Source organism: Lygodium microphyllum, chromosome 17 (assembly GCF_053477565.2).
Source record: "Lygodium microphyllum isolate KBCC chromosome 17, Lygodium_microphyllum_v1.1.10, whole genome shotgun sequence".
NCBI classification, from domain to species: domain Eukaryota; kingdom Viridiplantae; phylum Streptophyta; class Polypodiopsida; order Schizaeales; family Lygodiaceae; genus Lygodium; species Lygodium microphyllum.
The window spans coordinates 124353165-124375716 of NC_141151.1; positions in this window are offsets into that span (position 1 = coordinate 124353165).

Here is a 22552-nt window from a genome sequence, read left to right on the forward strand (position 1 = left end):
CCTCTACCTCCTCCATCAGATCCAGTACCTCCTCCTCCACCTTCAGAAGAGTCAGCACCTATTGACATTGAGGATGATGATTCTCCGCCTCCCCTGGTCATACAGCGTAAACGCTTGCAGCGGGTAGCGGACAAAGCCCCTGCTGTACTTCCCTCAGTGTCTATTCCTGCTACTTCTGGCAGTGAACTCCCTGGGTATCTCACTTGCAATAACCTGTTCCGAGCACATAGAGAAGGATCCTTGGAGATCTCAGTTCCCTCCCTAAACAGTCTCGTCTCAGGAGATGCCATTCCTTTCCTCTGCAAGGATATTCAAAGTTCCATTGAGTTGTCAGTGACAGCCTGTGTTCAACAGCTGTACGCATCTTTCTATGAGGAGCTCATGCAGTCCAAAGACCAATTGCATAAGGCAACATCTGAGTTAGCTTCTGCTAAGGATACCCTAGCAGATCTATTTAAGCAAATGGAACAGCAAACCCAACTGGTTGCCATTCAAAGTGATGAGATTTCTTCATTGAAGACCCAGTTATTCGAGGCTCAGTCACAGGTTACTAGCCTTTCAGCAGAGAAGGAGAGGATGTCCAGTGAAGCGAAAGAATTCCAAGTTCTTTTAGATGACAAGCTTTCAGCTTTACAGACTGCTAATGACACAGTGGCCGACCAAGCCTCCCAAATCCAGCAGTTGCAAGATCAGCTTGCAAAGTCCCGCTCTGTTCCTCCCAGCCCTCCTGTTCCATTAATTCCTTCTCTTTCACAGCAGGACTTGGCTGCCTTACAGAGACAGGCTACTTTGTGCCCTCTATTCCAAGACAAAGTGGAAAGATTGCAGTCCAGAATGGACTTGTTATGGTCTACCTTTGAACAGTTTCAGGAATATGTCTTACCAGACCATTCTTTCTTTGTCCACTACCACTTGCAGAAGCTGGTCTTCTATATGAAGCTTTCCACGATGGATTTACCTTTTCCAGAGGATGGCTGGAGTGGAGCTTGGTCTGCTGAGTTGTTGACAGAGGTAGTCAGAATGCTCTTTGAAGATTCTGTCACGCCAGACACCATGCTGATGTCATACATGTATCTCCGAGGAGATTTGTTAATTCCAGATGAGGTAGATATGGCATGGTATGTGGGGGATGTGGTCTTACAGGCTGTTCTCTATGTCAATCATTTGGAGTTGCGCATAGCCGATCTGTTCCAGAGTTATTCCTCCAAAGTAGCTGATTGTCAGGATAATTCGTGGCATCCCATGATTGATTCGGTGGTCCTCAATCAAAGACAAAACACAGCTCCTACCTTTGTACAGAGTACTAACCAACTGAGGATGGATCTCTTAACCTATCTTTCCAAACATAATCCATTTGATACTATCTTCTTTGATGCCTATCATAGACGATCTCTTTTGGGACCTTCTGTTCCTACCCTCCTTTATTACCAACAATTGGCTCACCGCTATGCTATATATTTTTCCCTTTGTCAATCTAGTTCCCCAGTAATTTTACCACTTCTTTTCCAACCTTCAAATTTTCCTCAAATTCCTATTTTTACTTACTGTTCCTTTATTGAGGATAGGGTATTTTCCCCTTCTCCACCATGTCCTTCACCTCTCATTAATGTACCCTCTACATTTCCTATTTATCAGTTAACACCTTTCCTTAGTGATTCCTTACAAATTTCTGCCACTCCTTCTTTAACCTTTTCTTCCTTTTATGATTTTTCCTATCCTTCCCTACATCCACTTTCCCTTATTCCATTACCCTCTCCTAACACTTCCATATCTCAACCACCTCAGTTGGTTAGTGACTGTGACGGTTTTGATACTCAGATTTCCAGACGAAGGGGATGGAGTTTGGATGATTGCCTTACAGGACCGCATATTAATTGGCCAGTAATTCCAGGGGAATGGACAGCTTCCAGTCAAGCTTATCAAAACTATGTTCATTTTGCCCAACAATATTCACAGTCTGCAGATCCCTCAGTGAGATTAACTGCTCACTTTGCTTGGTACCTGGCGTATATGCATAGGCACTCTCATACTGATTCAAAGCCTATTCCAAAGTTGTGCATGAATGTCAATGTTAGCATTGATTCCCAGCAGCTGGAGATACTGTATTTTCATGCCCTCTGTTTGCCTAGCAGATACTTGGTCCTGTTGGAAAGGATGTGTTGTCTCCAATTTTTCCAAAATCCTCCTAAAAACACTTTGTAGATGAATCCTTATCTATGGATCGATTCCGACAACATCAATCTTTTAAGAGGGATCATCTTCATTGATACCTTTCCAATGTATGGTGCAAGCTTTTTAATGCCAAAACTCTTCTTTTTGAAGAAGTCATTCAGATGGTTGTGTTGTGTGTTTGTGCTGTGAGTTCATTTATGTCAAACGAACGTGGTGGTTTCCTATTGGATTTTGTGTCCGAGCTATATTTTGGAGATTTGTCGAGATGGGGTCGTGGTTGGAGAATTGAAGATGATGCTGATGAAGAAGAAGCAAACTCTTATATCCTTTACAAATTTGTGGTGATTTTTAGTTTGATAAGAGGTGTTAATTTCAAACGAGTTTTCCTTTCTTTGTATTATATATGAGAAACAGGTTATAAGATGGGGTCGTGGTGGATGGATTCTTTGTAAGAAGATATTGAAGATCAAAGTTGAGCTTTTCAATGAACTTGTATTCCCTTTTTCCTGGGTCGCGAGGACGCTTCCTTATTAAGTGTGGGGATATGTTGAGTGTTGAAATGACTTGTTTTTTGGCTGATTTTTGTTGTTTTTGAGAGCTGAATGATTGATTTTGTGGGATGATTGATTGATTAGGAAGTGGTTTGAGAGTGTTTTGGATGATAATGATTGTGTTTTGGAAGATCATGATGTTTGTTGGTGATTCTGTGATGTTCTGATAGGTTCTGATAGGTTCTGTATACCTTCTGTTTTGTTCTGTTTTGGTCTGTTTTGTTCTGATTATCTTCTGTAAGGAGGGATGAAGTATTGATTGATGAAGAATGAGATATTGTGAAAGTTTATTGAATGGTTTGTGAGAGTTTGTAATGGTTTGAGAGTGAGTTATGAGGTTTTGATGACCTTCTGTAACCTTCTGTAACCTTCTGTAGAGCTTCTACTTCTGTTCTGTTTCTGTTCTGTTCTGTACTGTCTCTGTTCTGGTATTGTTCTGTAGACTGTTCTGTAAGTGTTCTGTGGAATGTATGTGTGACTTTGGGGAAAGTTTTCTAGCCTTAGAAAGAGGTGAATACAAGTGCAAAAGAGCTGAAAGAAGTGGAATAAGTAGTTGCTGAAGACTCAAGTGAAGACTAGAGTGAAGTGACAGTAGTGAGCTGTGAAGAGACACTGTAGTGGCTCTGGTGACCCTTCATATCAGACATACCTCTTGGGAGGGGTATCCACGACCTAAGAGTGATTATTGAGAGTAATTTTTGAGAGATTGTAGTGAGGAGATGATGTATTATTGATGGAGTGAGATAGAGAGAGTCAGAGATAGCCAATTCTACTCAAACAGAGTGATTGTATATGAGAGATTGAGAGAGAAGACTATGAAGATATTGAAGATGAATACTATGTGATGTATTTCCATTCAAAGATGGTGTATTCCTTTGTTTTCTTTGTTCTATTGATGGATTTTGTGAAGATGTTGAAGAATATGGTTGATTCTATTAAAACCGTGGGAGATTTACATGATGCTGCATGAAGATTTGTTGTGCCTGGTGTTCTTTTCTTCATTGTGATCATATGAAATATGAAAAACAAGCTTGTTGATGTTACAAGATAGATTTTCTTGCAAGAGAATTCCCTTTTCCTTGGTGTTCCTCTCGGGGCTCCAGAGCTATATTTGAAGCTATTGGGACTCAACTCTGTTTTAGTACGGCCTACCATCCCCAAACGAATGGCCAAACGGAGTGAGTAAATCAAGTCATCAAGGATATGCTTAGGGCATACTGCTGTCGAGAGCCGAAGAGGTGGATTCAATACTTGCCTTTGGTAGAATTTGATACAATGCTTCTTACTAGCAAAGTATTCACATGACCCCTTTCCAAGCATTGTATGGTCATGATTATCGAAGTCCCCTAAACTTTTTTGATCCAACCCTAAGGATTGAAGCTTCAAGGCTAATATTGGAAGAGATGGATGACCAAATAAAGTCAATAAGACAGGACATACAAGTGGCCAAGGATAGACAGAAAGCATACGTGGATTTGAAGCGTCAAGAAAGGGTCTTCGAAGAAGGAGACATGGTCTTCCTTCGCGTATGTCCTAAAAAGAGTTCCCTATCCTTAGAAGATTGCAGAAAGCTAAGTCCAAGGTATTGTGGGCCATACAAGATCCTCAAATTCCTAGGACCTAAAGCTTATAAACTACAACTCCCTGAGAACCTAAAAGTTCATAATGTATTCCATATCAGCCTATTGAAAAAGTATGTACCTAATCCTAACCATGTACTTGACGATCAACAAATTGTAATGCCTAGTCAAGGGGTCCTTGAACTAAGGCCTGATAGGATCTTAGATGTTAGGGAGAGACAATTAAGATCCAGAACCTTGAGAGAATGCCTCATTTAGTGGAAAGACTATCCCGAAGAGGATGCCACTTGGGTAGATGTAGGCACACTCAACCATCAATATCCCCGATTTATCTTGAGATGAAGACATCTCGATTCCTCTAAGGGGGAGAGAATGTAATATATCAAATGGAATAATGAATTTTTTTAAAAAAATTTCCCTCCCCAAAACTAACTGTCGTGCTGTAAGGGGAGGGAAATAGAATGGAGGACTAAGCTCCTTGGTGGAGCTCGGCACCTTCCATCGCCATGCACATTGACACATAAGGAGGGGGAGGATTCCCCTCCCTCCCCTATTTAAGAAAGGGGTTGCTGCCTCCATAAAGGGGTGGAGAAGACGACGCTGCCCAGACTCGTCGTATGAAGGAGCTCAAGTGAGGAAGAAGAGGCGGACGAGGGGGAATATCGCTGAGAGCGCCGTCGCCTATAGCCCTCGACCCCGGTTCGCAGCGCCACCTGCCCGTTGCCAACGTGGCGTTGAAATGCCCCCCTCCCAAGTTGAAACATAGAGAAGCTTCTTAAGGGGGCTAATTAAGCCCCCTTTCACCCCCCTCATGTCCCCTTTTATCCCCCCCTGGGTTTTTAAGACCCTTAAGCCCCATTTATCCCCCCCCCCCCGGTTTTATCTTCTTAAGGGCCTTTCACCCCCTTGTGTTGCCCTTCATCTTTCCCCCCTGGGTTTTAAAACCCCTAAGGCATTTTCACCCCCCGTGTCCACACCCCCCCCCCCCCCCCCGTGTTTTAAGCCCCCTCATCCCATGGGTGTTGGAAACCTGTAATTTAAACCTTTCCTCCCCTGTATTTAACCCTTAAGCCCCTTTCTTTTGGGCTTGTTACTTCCTCCCCCCCCCCCCCCCCCCCCCCCCCATGTGTAAAAACCTATTGGGCCTTTTCCTTAGGCTTTGTAAGCCTTTCCCTCCCAAAAGAACTAAGACCTTAAAGGTCTTATTACCCCCTCCTCATGGTTAAACCCTTAACTGTTCCTTGCCTTTCCAAAATACCCTTGGGACTTGGTTTTTTTTTCCCTACTCAAAAAAGAGAAGAAGAGTATTGACACACAAGGGAGCGACGGTGGAATTCCAAAAAAGAGTGTAAAGCTGCTTCCACATTTGAAGGACTACAATTATGATGCTTCCTAAGAAAGTCCAAGGAATAGCTGCGGGAGGGTCATCTCCTAGTATCCATTTGGATATCTCACCCCAAACCCAGGTTTTTTCTTCTTAATTTTATATCGTTGTAATTCAATCATGCAAGATGAATTGTTAGGGATAGGATATATTTTGTCCTAGTTGTTCACGACGAAGGAATTTAGTTTAATGGAACATGCAAAATAGATAAAGCATACGCGTATTTTTTTTTTTCAAATAGCTTTATGCATGGGAAATGAAAATCATGAAAGGACTCTTACGATGCATAAACTCTATGAAATTATCATTGTTAACTGCATAACTTAGCAAGGAAAAGGTTGCTTATTTCGCATGAGTTTGTTTGCAAAGAAAAGGGAAGATTAGTTGGATTTAACCTAACCTCAAATCGATGAAGTATAAGATTGAAAAGTCAATTGACACGTAGATAACAAATCATACGGAAGTAATCTCGAAATTACCTTCTAGAGTTAACCAAATTAAAATGTTGCGAAATATTCGTTGGGAATGAGTTAAAATTCCAAGAAACGTCTATACCTTAAATACTTGTCCACATTCCCTGAATGTAGGGTCAGTAAATTGTAGCCGAAAAAGGAACGAGGGTTTGTCCCTGAGATTCTTACAAGAATGAAGCTGGGAAACCCTAGGTCTAACAACGTCAGCTTAAAGAACCCGAAACAGATTGATTCGTGATTTAGATCACAAGAAGGAAGGCCAAATTCTCGCAACGAGGATGGCGGATCCTTATGCAAAGTTATCTTGCAAGAGGATGTGCATTTTGATATTCTCCTTGGGTAAGGAAGATTAATTGGAGATTAAACCAGAAACTGAAGTACCCAATAGACTTTAGAGTTTGACCAAGTTGGGCTAATAAGGTACGCCTTAACCCAGAATATAAGGGATCTTGCCAAGTTGCAAGACACCCCGGATCAAGTGCTGGATGCATTCGAAAGGAAGGATTCCTTCCTTAGCAGTTTGCCAACAAGAAATTTGATCAATGGAAATGTTTGTGCTTGCTAGAGATTTTAGAGCACTGTTTGACTTGTTTGACCAATGAATTACAAAATAAATAAGTATCTATACTTCAAGTTGAAGGCCTGAACGTGAGAGGCAGCTTCAGTTACCCCCGAGTGCCTGTCTGACCCTAACCAAGGGGGTTGTTGAGCGTGCCAGGAATGTGGACTGAACCCGCTGTGAGAGGTCTCTCTGTTGAGCACTACTTGGAGCAGGAGGACGCTTGGGTGCCGGGGGGGGGGGGGGGGGGGCTCTGGCCGTAAATCCCTCACCTTCCGGGTCCTGCACAAGAGGCTAACGTGACTCGAGATTGGATCGCGAGGCTCGCATACTAGTTGTCGGGCGGAAACTTGGAATAGTGATCCCTGTGCATTGCTGGATAGCCTTCGGGCGGATTGTGAATAAGCCTATGGGCGGAACTCTTATATTTCAAAGTTAAATATGATGACCTATTAATAAAGAACTTGTCTGATATTATTTTTCTATGTCGACTGATAAGATTACGTGAAAGAACCAGTGCTTAACGGGTTAATTAAAGAAGCTGGTTGTTATATATCCAAGTATTGTGTTAGATAATTACATAACTAAAACAACCTGAGGAAAGTGCAGAGGATGGGCCATGGGTCCGTCCTACAGTTGGGTGGTCCCGGTTGGCTGGGAACTTTTCTCAAATCACGAAGAATAGCTGGATGATCGTCAAAGGACACGAACAACAAAAGCGTTGACCTAGAGTTATGTCTTATCCCGATTTACGCTGTTTTAGGGGAACGAAATGGGACTATGCCTTATGGCAGAGAGGTTGAGCTTTGCATCCCTCTCGTTTCCCATTCTCCTTGAACCAAGTGCAGCGTGAATCCGCTTCGGACCTGGCGTTTCTGTGTAAAGTAGTTCGCTTGGGTTCGACGCTAGTTGCTGTTAGGAAATGACCAATCAAGAAAAGCCTAATTCAGGTTGATCCTAAGTGGGAACGACTGGAATACTTCCACTATGTGGTAGATGCGGAAAGCCCTAGATCGCAAATCCCGTAACATTCCATGGGAGTGCCGGGCGGCGCTTTCTAGACATCCTATTTGATGGACTGCTAAGACGTGTCCTGGATGATACTAGTGGACACGTTACAAATTTTCATAGAAAATAGAATGGGTTTGAAAAAACTAATTCAGAGGGAGGAAAAGGAATATGAATACTTACTTTTTCATACTTCATATTTGTTTTTTAAAACATTTCCATTAAATAAATAGTCAAAAAGTAAGAGAAAAATAAAAAAATACCAATAAATAGTGGAACATTATAAATAAATAAAAATTATAAAATATAATTATATTTTAAAACCCCCACATATACATGTGCACACACTCTCTTTCTTTAGACTATACATAAATAAATAAAAATGAAGAATTTGAACTATGTAGAACATCCATTGCTCTTTATATTCATCCTATAATAGAATAATAACAACAATAAGGAAGAAAAAAGGATGAAGTAGTGTTTTATAGGCATAGTTGTAAGCTCGATGGCACCATAATGAGGAGGAAGAAAGAAAAATTTGGGCTTATATCTTTAGCACACCACTATATGCATTAGTATGTATGCCAAAAGGTTCTTTTAATTGCATAGAACATGCATCATGAAGAGCATGTAAGTACTTTTTTAGATTTGTGTAGGAGTGGATCAAAAGTTTCATTGGTAAGCCCATCTGGATGTTTTCGATACTTGTTTTTAATGCTTGTGTTATTGCATATACCCATGTTTTTTTTGGAGGTCTATACTGATGCCATGATTTTTCTTAAGAAAGGCATTGAAAATAGTCATCAACTTAGTCCCCATCTCTTGTAGTGCTTTTGAACACTTCCATGGAGCTTTTTTCTTACATCTCCTATGGTGGGTGGGAGGGAAGTTTATCTTATGAAATCAAGTGAATGTATTCATTCTCTCTCCCCTATGCCCGTACTTAAAGTGGAAGGTGAAGGAGCATAGCGAATGCAATTATGGAGCCTTGATAAGAAAAAATGGAGATCAATAACTATGAGTTATATGCATGAGCTCATGAATCTAAATCTCACACACCGTAGTCTCTTTCTAAACAAAATACAATGTTTAATAATGGAATAGCAATTAAAGTGCATGTGTGCATGCAAGGGAGTTGAAGAAATGTGTGCAAAGTCTCAATGGACCTCTCTCCTCATTGTTGAAATCTCCAAATGAGGGTACGATGATGTGGATTGATGTTTTAGACCTCTTTTAACATTGTTCTTCATTGAGATTCTTTTCTAGATTATATATGTCGGAGCTAATTGGACATCATACCCTACATAAAGATTATCTGTTGAGCCCATGTGTGTAAATAATTTTCTCTAAATCCTTACCATTTTCTCAAATCATAAGGGGAAATGTTTTAGCTCTAGAATAGTCAAGATGGTTTTTGCACAAGGAGTCCAAATTGAAATTTGAAGTGTTCTCTAGTGGAATTAGGGCATCTTGAGTGCATATTTGTGCTTCATTTTCACAAATCCCTTATGGTTCTACCAAGTCACCTGGATTCATTCTAGTAGGGGTTCCTTGACACATTAACATTTTTAATTTTTAACATTCTCGAGGCATTTTCCAAGATTCTACAAATCCTTACTATGTTTCACTTATACGTCTATTGCATTAACTTTGTGTCCACTAGATCCTTATGTAGTTTTGACTTTGGATTTCCCGTTTGTGCATTTGATGCTCAAAACTACTTTTGCAACTTATTCATTGGTTTTTAGGTGATAGGTGTTGCACATTTAATGTCTCACTAGGAATTTTTTCAAGAAGTGGTCTACCACATAGAGTAATCTATTTGGCAATTTAGCAACTCTTAGGGTTAGATATATTTGACCAAAATGCTCTCATAGAGAAGCTTCATTGTGGTTATTGCATCATTTTTTAAATAGAAACTTCTATAAAAATAAGATGATGTTTATATTTATTCATTTCATATTATGGGATTTTTTTTTTGTTAATGTAATTCATGATCCTAACTTGTTGTACGAGTACACATGTGTGACACTAGTCTAATTATGGCTAGTAGATGGATGTAGAGAAGTATTGTTCTTTGTATTGTGGTGGAGTAGATTATTAGGTAGAGATAATCACAAAAATATTTTAAATACAGCATTATATTTAGTGAAATTTTATTATATTTTGTGTGTGTTCCTTAGCACACAAAATATATCAAACTCACACTAATAAAGCACCTACGAAAGAAATAATCATTGGCCTCTATATTGCACTCTAGTCAAGAATATTTATATGCTTATGTATGTGTAATAATCTACTCCACCACAACACATACCACATTAGTTTTTCTGCCATCTATCTACCAACCATAATGAAACCAATGTCAAATGTATGCATACTTATGACAAGTCATTGATCATCTAGCAAATAGACAAAATCTAAGAATCCACAATACAAAATACATCATCTTATTTTCATCATTGTTTCTATAACATCTTTTATTATTTCATTTGCTGACCCATATTTTAAAGTAACTAACATCTAAAATAATGCGCTTGATATGTATACATTTTCCTAGAAGTTTGATTGGTCCCATTAAGTTTATCCCCCATTCCACAAAAGCTTGCATACATATAATTGGACCCCATAGATGTAAACTTTTTACAAACTATGGTGATCTATCTCTTCGACATTCATCATACCTCTTAACATACTCTATTTCATCATGGAATAGATATGGTCACCACAATTCAAATCATGAGGAAAAGTTTTTATAGTTTTTCTAAGGAAAATCTATAATGTACTTGTTGCTTCAATGTTTCTTTGGGATCGCCATACAAACCATTATAAATAACACCAGCACTTTTGTAAAATAAGAAGGATAATTTTCTTGATAATCTATTATGTCCTAGTGCATAGGCCACCATCACTACAAGATATAGGCCTTATACCGATGTTAAAAGTGACGAAAATGTTCATAAAGAAATTTGCCCCTGTCGTCGCAAAAAGCGTCGTTATTGGCGATGCCATAGAGCAGTCAGTATCACATCGTTATCAGTGTCACTGATACCAACGCAAATAACGATGCTTTGTGACGGATTTTGTGATACTAATAGCGACGCGTGCAATAAATTTGTGACACTAATAGCAATAATAACAGGGGAAAAAAAATTTGTGGCAGGGCAGTATATCATTATGTGCTTTATTTGGGCCGTACAAAATAGTTTCAGTAATGTGTACAATGCTCGTGTAAATAAAGGCAAAGTGTACTTAAATCATAACACTGATACATGAAATAAATACATGATCACATAATGAAAGCGACCGGTACAATCATGGCAAGATACTACTACAACATAGAAAGATCACATAATGAAAGCGGCCGGTACAATCATGGCAAGATACTACTACAACATAGAAAATGCCTACACAAATCACGTGACAAAAAAAAAAGGGTATGTGAGCTCTAGGGATCCAAGGGCGAGCTATAGATCCTCACCATCTGAAACCTCATCCTGCCACAAAGGAGCATCGAATGAACTTTGTAAAAAAAGAAACAACTACACATTAGTCAACCATACAATAATGCATTCTAATTAAATATAATAACTACAGACAAGAAAGATAAGTGACTTACAGGGCCGCCACGTCCATACAATCGGTCAATCAATGCAGTGAGACCGTGCCTCTCTGCATATTGAGTCTCAAGGTCGGTGGGATCACGATTTGTAATGGAGTGCTGCAAGGAAAACAAAATACAACTGTTAGAAACATGATTGTTAGTATAAAGGATATTGCAAAAAAAAAGCAAGCAAAATAAAAGAAAAACTTACAAAGTCCTCCAGATATGTCCTATGGCTGCCACTCCCAAGATGATGGACCAATCCGGCCTCTAGTCGTGCCCTCGCTACCTCGCGCTGTTACGCGAGCGGTGATCGAGAGTAAGCCTCACTCACAACCCGATAACGAGATGTCAAGGAGTGCCAGTTTGGGTAATTGACTTTGTCTAATGCACAACACAACTTGAAAAATTCAAATATTCAATAATACACCACAAGCCACATATCAAAACAAGACAAAACACAATGCCTCTTGAAGCTCAAAACAACTACAACTCCAATGTGGGTAGAGCATCACACAACCACAACACAACGAAAACACCAACAATTCGAAAACAAACCAAGTGAGATATATTTTCATACCTTAACAACCTTGAGCCGATGCTCGGCACTTTGACACCCAAAAGCTCCAACTTCCAAATTGGTATGACAAGAGCTCACTCTAGCATGCGACCGTCCACTCTCCTCTCTAACAAAATATAATTGTAATCAAGGGGGAAGGCCCTTAACTCTCCATTCTCATCTCCTTATATAGTTTTCTATCCACACTCACACACATTAGGCTTTTTGCTTTCAGCTTTTGGCTTTTTCTTTTCTACTACTTTTCAGTATTTTCGTTTTTTCTGCTCTATGCATGTTTGCAACTTGTTTGGATCATAACTTCATCATTTGAACTTCGAATATAGTTTTTGGATACTTAAAATGATCAGAACACATCTAGTTGACAAAGTCTACAAGGGCAGAACTACAAAAATCTATCAAAACTGGGCAAAAATATTGATTTTTGTAAATCGCATCATTTTTCTCCATCTTTCAACTTGGAAGACTTATGTCCTTCCTTGGCCTATTCTTCTTGTAATTGCACATACTTTCAGCACACATGTCCTCTTTTTCTTCAAGAAATACTCACTGACGATGTAAAATGTACGATCTTTTCCTTTGATCCTCGAGTCTTCAAAATAAACATTCTCTGAATATGAACCTATTTTTTTTTAATGCTGTGTGCCCTAGCAGGAATATGGTTTTTTAAAATAAACTCTGTGCCCAATCATTCATGATTTGGAAAAATATGCAATGTTGGATCCATGATATGCAACCAATCAATTGATGCTACACACAAAAATAATGTATGCATTGAAGAATCGTGCGTAGCCTATCTAGATGTGATCGTGCATTATGCAAAATGCAAACAAAATTTCTTGATTAATTTAAAATTCCTTATCTTCACCTCTCAATTCTCATAAAACAGATATGATATATTGTTGAGTGTTGAAATGACCTATTTTTTGGCTGTTTTTTGTTGTTTTTGAGAGCTGAATGGTTGATTTTATGAGATGATTGATTGGTTTGGAAGTAGTTTAAGAGTGTTTTGGATAGGTTGGAATGGTTTTATTAAGGTCATGATGTTTATTAGTAGAGATGTGAAGTTCTGTTGATGTTTTGATATGTTCTATTTGGTCCTGATAGTTTCTGTTGAGCTTCTGTTCTGTTCTCTTTTCTCTTTGTATGGAAGGATGGAGTATTGATTGATAGGGTTTGAGATTTTTTGAAAGCTTATTGAGTGATTTTTGATGTTTTGGAATGGTTTTGGTATGAGTTATGTGGTTCTGATGCTTTCTGTTGACCTTCTGTAACGCTCTGTTGAGCTTCTGTGAGCCTCTGTAGACCTTCTGTATGCTTCTGTATGTGTTCTGTTGGATAAAAGTGTAGCTTTGGAAAGTTTTCTAGCCTTGGAAAGATGTAAATACAAGTGCAAAAGAGCTAAAAGAAGTCAAAGAAGTAGCTGCCGAAGACTCAAGTAAAGACTGGAGTGAAGTGACAGTGGTGAGCTATGAAGAGTCACTGTAGTGTCTCTGGTGCCTCTTCATATCAGACATACCTCTTCGGAGGTGCATCCACGACCTAAGAAGGATTATTGAGGGTAATTATGAGAGTATTTTAGTGAGGATATGATGTATTATTGATGGAGAGAGAGAGAGAGAGAGTCAGAGATAGTCAATTCTATCAAAACAGTGTAAGTGTATGTGAGAGATTGAGAGAGAAGACTATGAAGATATTGAAGATGAATAATATGTGATTGATTTCCATTCCAAGATGGTGTATTCCTTTGCTTTCTTTGTTCTATTTATGGATTTTGTGAAGATGTTTAAGATTATGGTTGATTCTATCAAATCCGTGGGAGAAATCTACTATGATACTGTGTGAAGAATTGTTGTTTTCTTTGTTTTGATGATCAGAAGAATGAAATAAAAGCTTGTTGATGTTACAAGATAGATTTTCTTGCAAGATAATTCCCTTTTCCTTGGTGTTCCTCTTGGGGCTCCATATTTTTGGTGTGCATTTGGGGAAACTTGCCATCAACAAGCACTAGAAGAGGCTGAAAACGAAGGAAATGGCATTGCCAAGAAGAGAAGAATTCAATGGATGTTTGTAAAGTTCCTTCTTCCACTGAAGAGTTGGAATTTCTCATAATCAAAGCTACTTTCCACAAAAAGTTCATCCCACAATGGCGAAAACATATCACCATCATGATGCATGCTCTATGTGTTGGACAGTTTCCTCTTCCTGTTGAAGCAGCAGAAATTTGCATCTTGGTGGCAAACTGTTTGGGAACAAACTGAAGAGAAGAAACAGAGAGAATGACCATCCATGGAAGATTTGGCATTCATTGAGAAGTTTCCAGACATCATCAAGTGGGAGATTGTGAAGAAGCTTCAAGAGTCTTGGTCTGTAGAGGTTCACGAAGACAAGAAGGAAAAGAGTTGGAATTTGTTCGTAGATGCTCAACAAGCAAGATACATGGGATGCTTGGTGTACTGATAATCTTCTGTGTATTCAATTGGCAACCCACTAGAAGTTGGTAGATAGAGTTTTTTTCAAAACATACACTGTTGAAACCATCAGAAGCTGGCATTACTATGATGATGGCACCACCACAATGCTTAGACGTATGCATTTTGACACCTTCAGAACCTAATACCTTCCTTTGTGTAGTGGCATGAAAGCAGAATTCAGAGACGTTGAAAAGGAAGAAGTAGAAGAAATTTTGGCAAGAGAGTCCTCCAGATACTGAAGCCTTCTGTTATCCCTCTGTGGAGCACTAACAACATAGTGGAGCCAACCCCCTAATGAATGACGCAATAAAGAGGCAAGCATTAGAATGAGTCTAGAGGTACATGAGAAGAGAGAAAGCAAAAATCAAAGTCGAGAACGAGCTCACAGGAGAAGCCGCCTTTGACGCCCTTGTGGAACTCTTTACAGAAGTCCCAATGGCACATCAAGCCCTTCCTCCTCCTGCTGGAGGTCCACTTCCAAACCAGATCCGTCCTGGAAATATTGATGACAGGCCAGCGAATGTAGTTCCATTGCCAGTTTTTAAGGGAGAGTACAATGAAGACCCTGATCTTCATGTAGCAGAGTTTATGGTAGCATGTGTGGCTAACAATGCTAGAACCCCTGAGCATTGGTTAGCAATATTCTCCGCCACTTTCAAGGGCGCGGCGTTTCAGTGGTATGAGAGACAAGCAGTAGGAACTTTTGGCACATGGGACGACCTAAAGTTGGCCTTCCTCACTAAATTCAAGTGTGAAGGTTTTGAGGAGCGGATGCGAGAGAAATTTATGAATTTTAGTCAATCCTCTGGAGAAAGAGTAGAAGCTTATGTCTCACGAATGGAATCCATCCTGAAGAGATGGACTAACCATAATCTAGATTATGGCATTCAGAAGGGGGTGTTTCTCAGAGGATTACAACCGGAAGTCCGTAAGTTTGTGGAGCTGCAAAGACTAGCCACACTGCAAGCTGCAACAGAAATTGCAAGACTGTACAATGAAGTGGAAGCTAGATTGGCGATGAATCCACAAAGAGGAGTCCTACCTCCTCTAATGCTAGGAATGATGTACCCACCAAATGCAGTCCCAGGGACAGTCCCCTATCCCTACCAGTAGATGCCCCCAGTATCACAGTACAGTGCACCAAATCCAAAGTGGTCACAATCAATGCCTCAAGTGATGGTTCAACCACAACAACAATGGTCCCAACCAATTTCCCCAATGCCAAATCAGCAACAGTGGAACCCTACCAACTGGAGCCAACAGCCAACAGTTCAAACAGGAGCTCTGAATCAGAATCAAAACAGAGACTCCTCTGCACCAGCCCAACCTGTTTATGCAGTAATTACAGAGACTCCTCAAAACCCTACCGCCCGTACCTCAAGAGGAGAAAGCTTGAAGGATTATTTATCCAACTCAGTTGCAAATATAAAAAAAGGAGTTGATGGATGTGATTACAGAATAGTTACAGACACACTGAAAGTGAATACCGCTAGCATATCCAATGTGGCAGGAGCAGGAAGAGATGTGATGCGGTCAAATACTTGGTGTGGTAAGTGTCATCAAGCAGGCCATTTAGCCACTATTCGTACACGAAAGCCAACAGTACCTGGATCTTTCTGTTCCTACTGTTTGCGAAAGAACCATACAGAGGATATTTGCTCTCTGAAGGAGATGCATGGTAGGAGAAGGAATGAAGAAGACGCAAGATTCAACTTGCTGGAATCCAAAATGACAACACAGGATATTGGATCAAATCCTAGGGAGTTTGGTCCTAATTTCGGACCCAGAAGATTTTTATCCCAAAGTTACAGAGGAAGACAATCTGGCAGTGGTCAGAGATCAGAAGTGGAGTGTTACAGATGCGGAGAAAATAGACACATTTCACCAAATTGTCCAAATCCCAGAAGGTTAGTGGATTACAAGCCCTTATGCAGTGGATGCAAAGGAGAAGGCCACACTGCAAAAGACTGTCCAAGCCCAGCTCCAATGAAAAACAGTGCTACTGATAGTCTGGCCAAGGCACAAGAGCCTACCTCCAATTTAGTGGAATTGGAAGTTGCTGCCATCATGCGTGCAAAGAAGAAGGAACCATCTATCCAGAAAGAAAATAATCCTCCTGCTAGAACAGTAAAGTTCAATCTTCCAACAGAAGAACAGAATAGAACAGAGCCTTACAGTGTCGTACAGAGCACTATAGTGCCACAGAGAGTCACAGAGACAATTCCAGAGACAGGACCAGAGGTCCAAGAGATAGAAGAGGAGAAGGTGCCACAAGTGGCAGAAGAAGTCCCCATGATGCCCCAGTTGGAAGAAAAAAGGAAAATAAAAATGGGTGTTGCCCCATTCCCTAATCAGTTAGAGAAGCTAGTGGATCCTATTAAGGAATACGATCTGGTTAGAGATCTAGATACCTTTAAACCAAACCTCACATTCCGACAATTATTGATGTTGTCTCCCAGTTTGCTGAAAAAGGTTCAAAAGTATACTGACAAGAAGATGTGGCTTAAGGATTGCTCCCTCAACAACAACAAAGTCAACAAAGCTCTAGAGCTTGTAAAAGAAGTGGATGTGGCTAACGCCTTCCAAGATCCGGGTACCCCAGAGACTAGTGTGTGGATAGAAGGTTGCTTTATTGCAAATGCACTGATTGATGGTGGTTCATCAGTGAACATTATGACGTTTGTGACAATGAAGGATCTAGGCCTACAAGGTGTGCAACCAACCCAATGGCTCATTAGACTGGTGGATCAGAGCAGAATCAAGCCTTTGGGCATTCTCCTGTATGTGAAGACTACAGTGGCTGGAAAAGATTATTGGCTAACCTATCTAGTGGTGAATCCAAACTCTTATGGTACATCCTACCCTCTGTTACTAGGCAGACCATGACTTTTTAAAGCCAGAGCAAGGACGGATTGGTTCAAAGGAACCTTGACCTTGGGTAGAGGACCCAATAAAGTGGTGTTGAAACTATATGGTGCTCAAAAAGGACATGGATCCACCTCCTTGGAATAATCTTTTGACTCCCCTAATGAGGCTACAGATGGAACATCAGTAGACAAAGATGCTGTCAAACAAATCCTTCCCAAGAAAACAGTGGCACGTGCCTTAACATTGGATATGGTAAGCCAACTCCCAAAAGATGCAAAGCCATTATCAATGGGTGAATACTTCTTGCCTGAACCGGGAACGATTTTTGAAATCACTTCTGACAGTGAGATAGAGGCTTGGATGTACTACTCTCCCTGCTACATGGCCACAGCAGAGCTAGAGACAGAGGCAGAAGATGAAATAGAGAACCTGTTCTTCTCTTACAGAGCTCCTACAGAGCACAGATAGAGACAAATACAGAGACAGAGTCTAAAGAGGACGGAGATGATATGGAAGAAGAAGGTTATGAAAGCGAGATGGAAGATTCTATCCCACCTGAAGAGGATACATATGAATAAGAAGTTCCAGGAGCATCAGAAGCAAATGAGCTCATGCTGTGGGACATAATGGCGATGGTACCATTTGGTCTGGTAAATGGATTTTCTCATATGCAAAATCTTTATAAGAAATGGTTAAAGAAGAACAAGCCATCTTTTAGCAGTGGCTCATGCCGCCCTCAACCACCTTTGCCAAGAAAAGATGATGATGATGCACCGTGCCAACAAGCACCAGTCTCATGATTCCAACAGGCATCAGAGGGTCCCTGTTATGTGATGTTCCTGGGCGTGTCATCAGAAGATGAGTCTTCAAGCCAAGAGGTAACTAATCTTGAAACCAAACCCGAAACGACTATAATCCCATTTCAACATCTCAAGGAGCAATCTAAGTCTCCACCAAAAGAATAAATAGGGTCTAGTGGGACATCAGAAGAGGACACCACCCCCTTTAAGGAGTCGGATCTGTATCCAGAAGCAGTCCATGGGACCTTCATCCGTGAAGTAGAAGGTGAAAGGTAGTTAGCTTTTGTGGATACAGATGGCACTGAACGCCATTTGAAGGTGGGTAGCAGCCTATCAGAAGAGGAGTTTTCAACTTTGTACAACTTATTGAAAGAGAATTTGGACGTGTTTGCATGGTCCTACAAAGAACTAAAGGGGATTGATCCCACAATATGTCAGCATCATATTGACTTGGAGCCTGATGCCAAGCCAGTACGGCTTTGATAGAGGCGAATGAACCCGAATTATTCCACAATGGTGAAAGCAGAGCTGCTGAAGCTTCTGGAAGCCGAGCTCATCTATCCAGTGGCAAATAGTGAATGGGTCTCACCCATCGTGGTTGTACCCAAGAAGAATGGCAAGCTTCGTATATGTGTGGATTTTCGCAAGTTGAATTCCAAGACGAAGAAGGATCACTTTCCTATCCCTTTCACAGACCAACTGTTGGACACAGTGGCAAGACATGAGCTTTATTTCCTTCTGGATGGATTCAGTGGATATAACCAAGTGCAGATAATAGAAGAAGACCAATCCAAAACAACCTTCACCACAGAATGGGGGACCTACGCTTACCGAGTGATGCCGTTTGGACTCTGCAATGCCCCTGCTACTTTCCAACGAGTCATGATAGCCGCATTCCAAAATCATCTGCATGACTTTATTGAGATATATTTGGATGAGTTTTGTGTCTATAGTTTGATCCATGAACACTGGGGACATTTTGAACAATGCTTTGACCGATGCCAAGAGTATGGGATCTCCCTCAACCCCGACAAATGCATCTTTGGGGTCTCTTCTGGAGTTCTGTTGGGCCACATTGTCTCTGCACAATGATATCAATAGACCCTGCAAAGATAAAAAAGATTGCAGCTCTAATAGCACCCACCAACCTCAAATAGTGGAGGGGATTCCTAGGCCATCTGGTTTACTACAGAAGGTTCATAGCCCATTTTGCAACAAAGGCAACCTCCTTGCACAAGCTTCTGAGGAAAGATGCAGAGTTTATTTGGACGGAAGAATGTGACAAAGCCTTCAACATTCTGAAGTAGTGTTTGATTGAGGCACCCATTCTGCAACCTCCTGATTGGATGAAGGAGTTTCATGTACACACTGATGCATCAATTGAAGGGCTAGGTGCTGTCCTTTGTCAAAAGGGACCCTCCAAATTAGATCAACCGATCTATTATGCAAGCTGAAAAGTCACTGATAGGAAACGGAACTATACAGTGACAGAGCTTGAGTGCTTGGCAATGGTGTTTGCCCTAGAGAAGTTTCGCCACTATCTGCTGTCCACTCACTTTAAATTTTATGTGGACCATGAGGCCTTGTCTTTCCTGATGAACAATGCAAACATGAAAGGACGAATGATGAGATGGCTCCTATTATTCCAGGAGTTTTACTTTGAGGTAATTACCAAACCTGGTCGTTCCCATGTTCTGGTTGATCATCTGTCGCGTATCCCACAGACTGCAGACGAGGAGCAGGATGATCCGGACCTCCCAGATGCTTCCCTATTTCTGGTCGATACTGTAACTCCTTGGTATGCAGACATTAACAATCTGCTGGCAACCCAACAGTACCCTCCTGGAATTTCTAGTTGGGACATGAAGAAGCTTATGTTAGAATCAGCCCCCTACACCCTGTTAGGTGGAGCACTGTACAAGAAAGGCAAAGATGAAGTGCTCAGGAGATGTGTTGCAGGAGATGAGATTGGGATTGTTCTGAAGGCTTGCCATGACGAGCCATGTGGAGGCCACTTTGTAGGAGAAGCCACAGCCAAGAAGGCTCTGCTAGCAGGATACTGGTGGCCGACCATTCATAAGGATGCCTATGACTACTACAAGCGATGTGATGCCTGCTAGAGAATGGGAAAACCCACCAAAACAAGTGCCATGCCACTGCAACCTATCCTTCCTTTGAAGCCATTTGAGGAGTGGGGCATCGACTTCGTAGGCCCAATCGATCCTCCTACTAGAAGGAAGCAGAACAGATACATCTTGGTATGTATGGATTATGTCACAAAGTGGTGTGAAGCTAAAGCCCTAAAGCGGGACGATGGTAACAACGTGGCCCTATTCATGTACGAGAATGTCATCACCCGTTTTGGCAGTCCGCTAGAGCTGGTAAGTGACAGCTAAAGCCCTAAAGCGGGAAGATGGTAACAACATGGCCCTATTCATGTACGAGAATGTCATCACCCGTTTTGGCAGTCCGCTAGAGTTGATAAGTGACAGAGGCACTCATTTCATTAATAAAGTCATGGAAGAGTTGACAGAGCTGTATAAGATCCACCATCGCAAGTCCACTCCTTATTACCCCAGAGCCAATGGCCAAGTTGAAGTCAGGAATCGCATCCTCTGCTCGATTTTGAAAAGAACAATTGCCGCACATCGTCGTGATTGGGATGATCGACTTACAGAGGCCCTCTGGGCATACAGAACCTCCCATAAAGCAGCAACAGGACAGACCCCTTTTCAGCTGGTGTATGGTACAGAAGCTGTTTTCCCTGCTGAACTGGAATTGCCCTCTTTGCGAGTGGCTATCAAAGAGCATTTGGGGGACAATGATTCATTGCAACGCCGTCTCCTGCACTTGGAATGTTTGGATGAAACTTGCAGGATGGCTCTTCAGTGCATGGAAGCCACGCAAGCTCGACGTAAGGCTTAACATGACAGCTTCATCAAGCACAAGGAGTTCAAGGAAGGTGATTTGGTCCTAGCCTATGATTCACGATTTGGCAAGTTTCCTGGCAAGCTCCAACAGGGGTGGATGGGCCCATATAAGGTACTTGTTGTCAACCCTAATGGCTCTGTCCAAGTGTAGACCATTGATGCCTCTGATGATCCCTTCCTAATCAATGGATATCACCTGAAGAAGTACTTCCCTCCTTGGGGATCTTGACAATGACGGTCACGTGATCCTTTCCCCCGTTGGCGTGGCACTGTAACTCTTATGATGCTACTTCTGATAGCCGTTCTTCAGCCACTCCTGATGAGGTGGACACAACCCTCTATCCTCTCAACCCCACCTCCCGCCCCTGATCTCTTATCCTCTATTTTCCACCAGCGACAGTGGCGAGGATGGTTCTGACACATGGTATTTCTACCATTCTCCTTGTTACTTGAAAAAAAAAAGATATATTGGTCATGGGAAAAAAGGACTTAAGTCCCTGTCATGCCGACCTATTCTTCAAGAAAAGGTGGAGACACCCTCGGGAGTAGGAGAAAAAGAAAAGAAAAAAAAACAAACAAGAAAAAACAAAAACTGTTATGGGAGAAAAGGAAGAAATTCCCTGTCATAGCAGGCCTCGCTCCAAGAAAAGGTGGCAAACACCCTTGGGCGGGAAGTTGGCTGTGGAAAAGGTGGTAACACCCCGCAGTTCAGGATAACTAACTCACTAGCAGCACATTGTCCAGAAGAAATTTGAAGCCACCTCCATTGGTGCGCTGTTTTTGCAACTTCATCAGTTTGTTTGCCCCCTTTCGCAGATGATCTTTTCTACAACCAATTGAAGTACCAGATTTGATGGCTGCCTCCGTGGGTACGCCTCTTCAACAACTGACGACGTGATCTTCATCAACAACCCCTTGCGTGATGTGAGCTTTCATCCTAACCGGATGGGGAAGTGAGTATGGTTGCCCTCTGTAACTATCAACAGAGAGTGAGACAAAGGGTGGGGCAAGAGACCAGTCTTTTCCCTTTAAGTCAAATGAGAGGTGAGAAGTGTGAATGCAGTGTTGCACGCACAGGACGGGCCTCTCAATGCACAAAGCACGATCTATTTCTGTGCACTGCACCATAAGGCTCCGTAGCCTTCCTTCTCGCATCGTATGCCGGCACAGGGCGAGATGCACAGTTGCACCATAAATGCACACAAGGCATACAACCTCTGCACAAGTGATCGTGAGGATTACAACAATGGGTTTTCGGACATGGTTGCCCTCTGTATCTTTCAACAGAGCGTGAGACAGAGGGTGGGCTGAGTGTGACTGGAGTTTCTTCAATCAATTCTCAAGAGGCGAGATTTGAGGGACGTTACGACACTTGGAGTCAAGTATGTTCACGTTTCCCTATGCACCCACGGGGTGGGTCTCTACCGTCATCACAGGACACGTCATCCTGTTCTGTACACTGCACTGTAAGGCTCCCTTGCCTTCCTCCTTGCACCTATGCGAGATGGGTTGGACGCACTACTACACCATCAACTGTGCACCTTGGCGTACTCCCTCTGCACCATCCCCCTT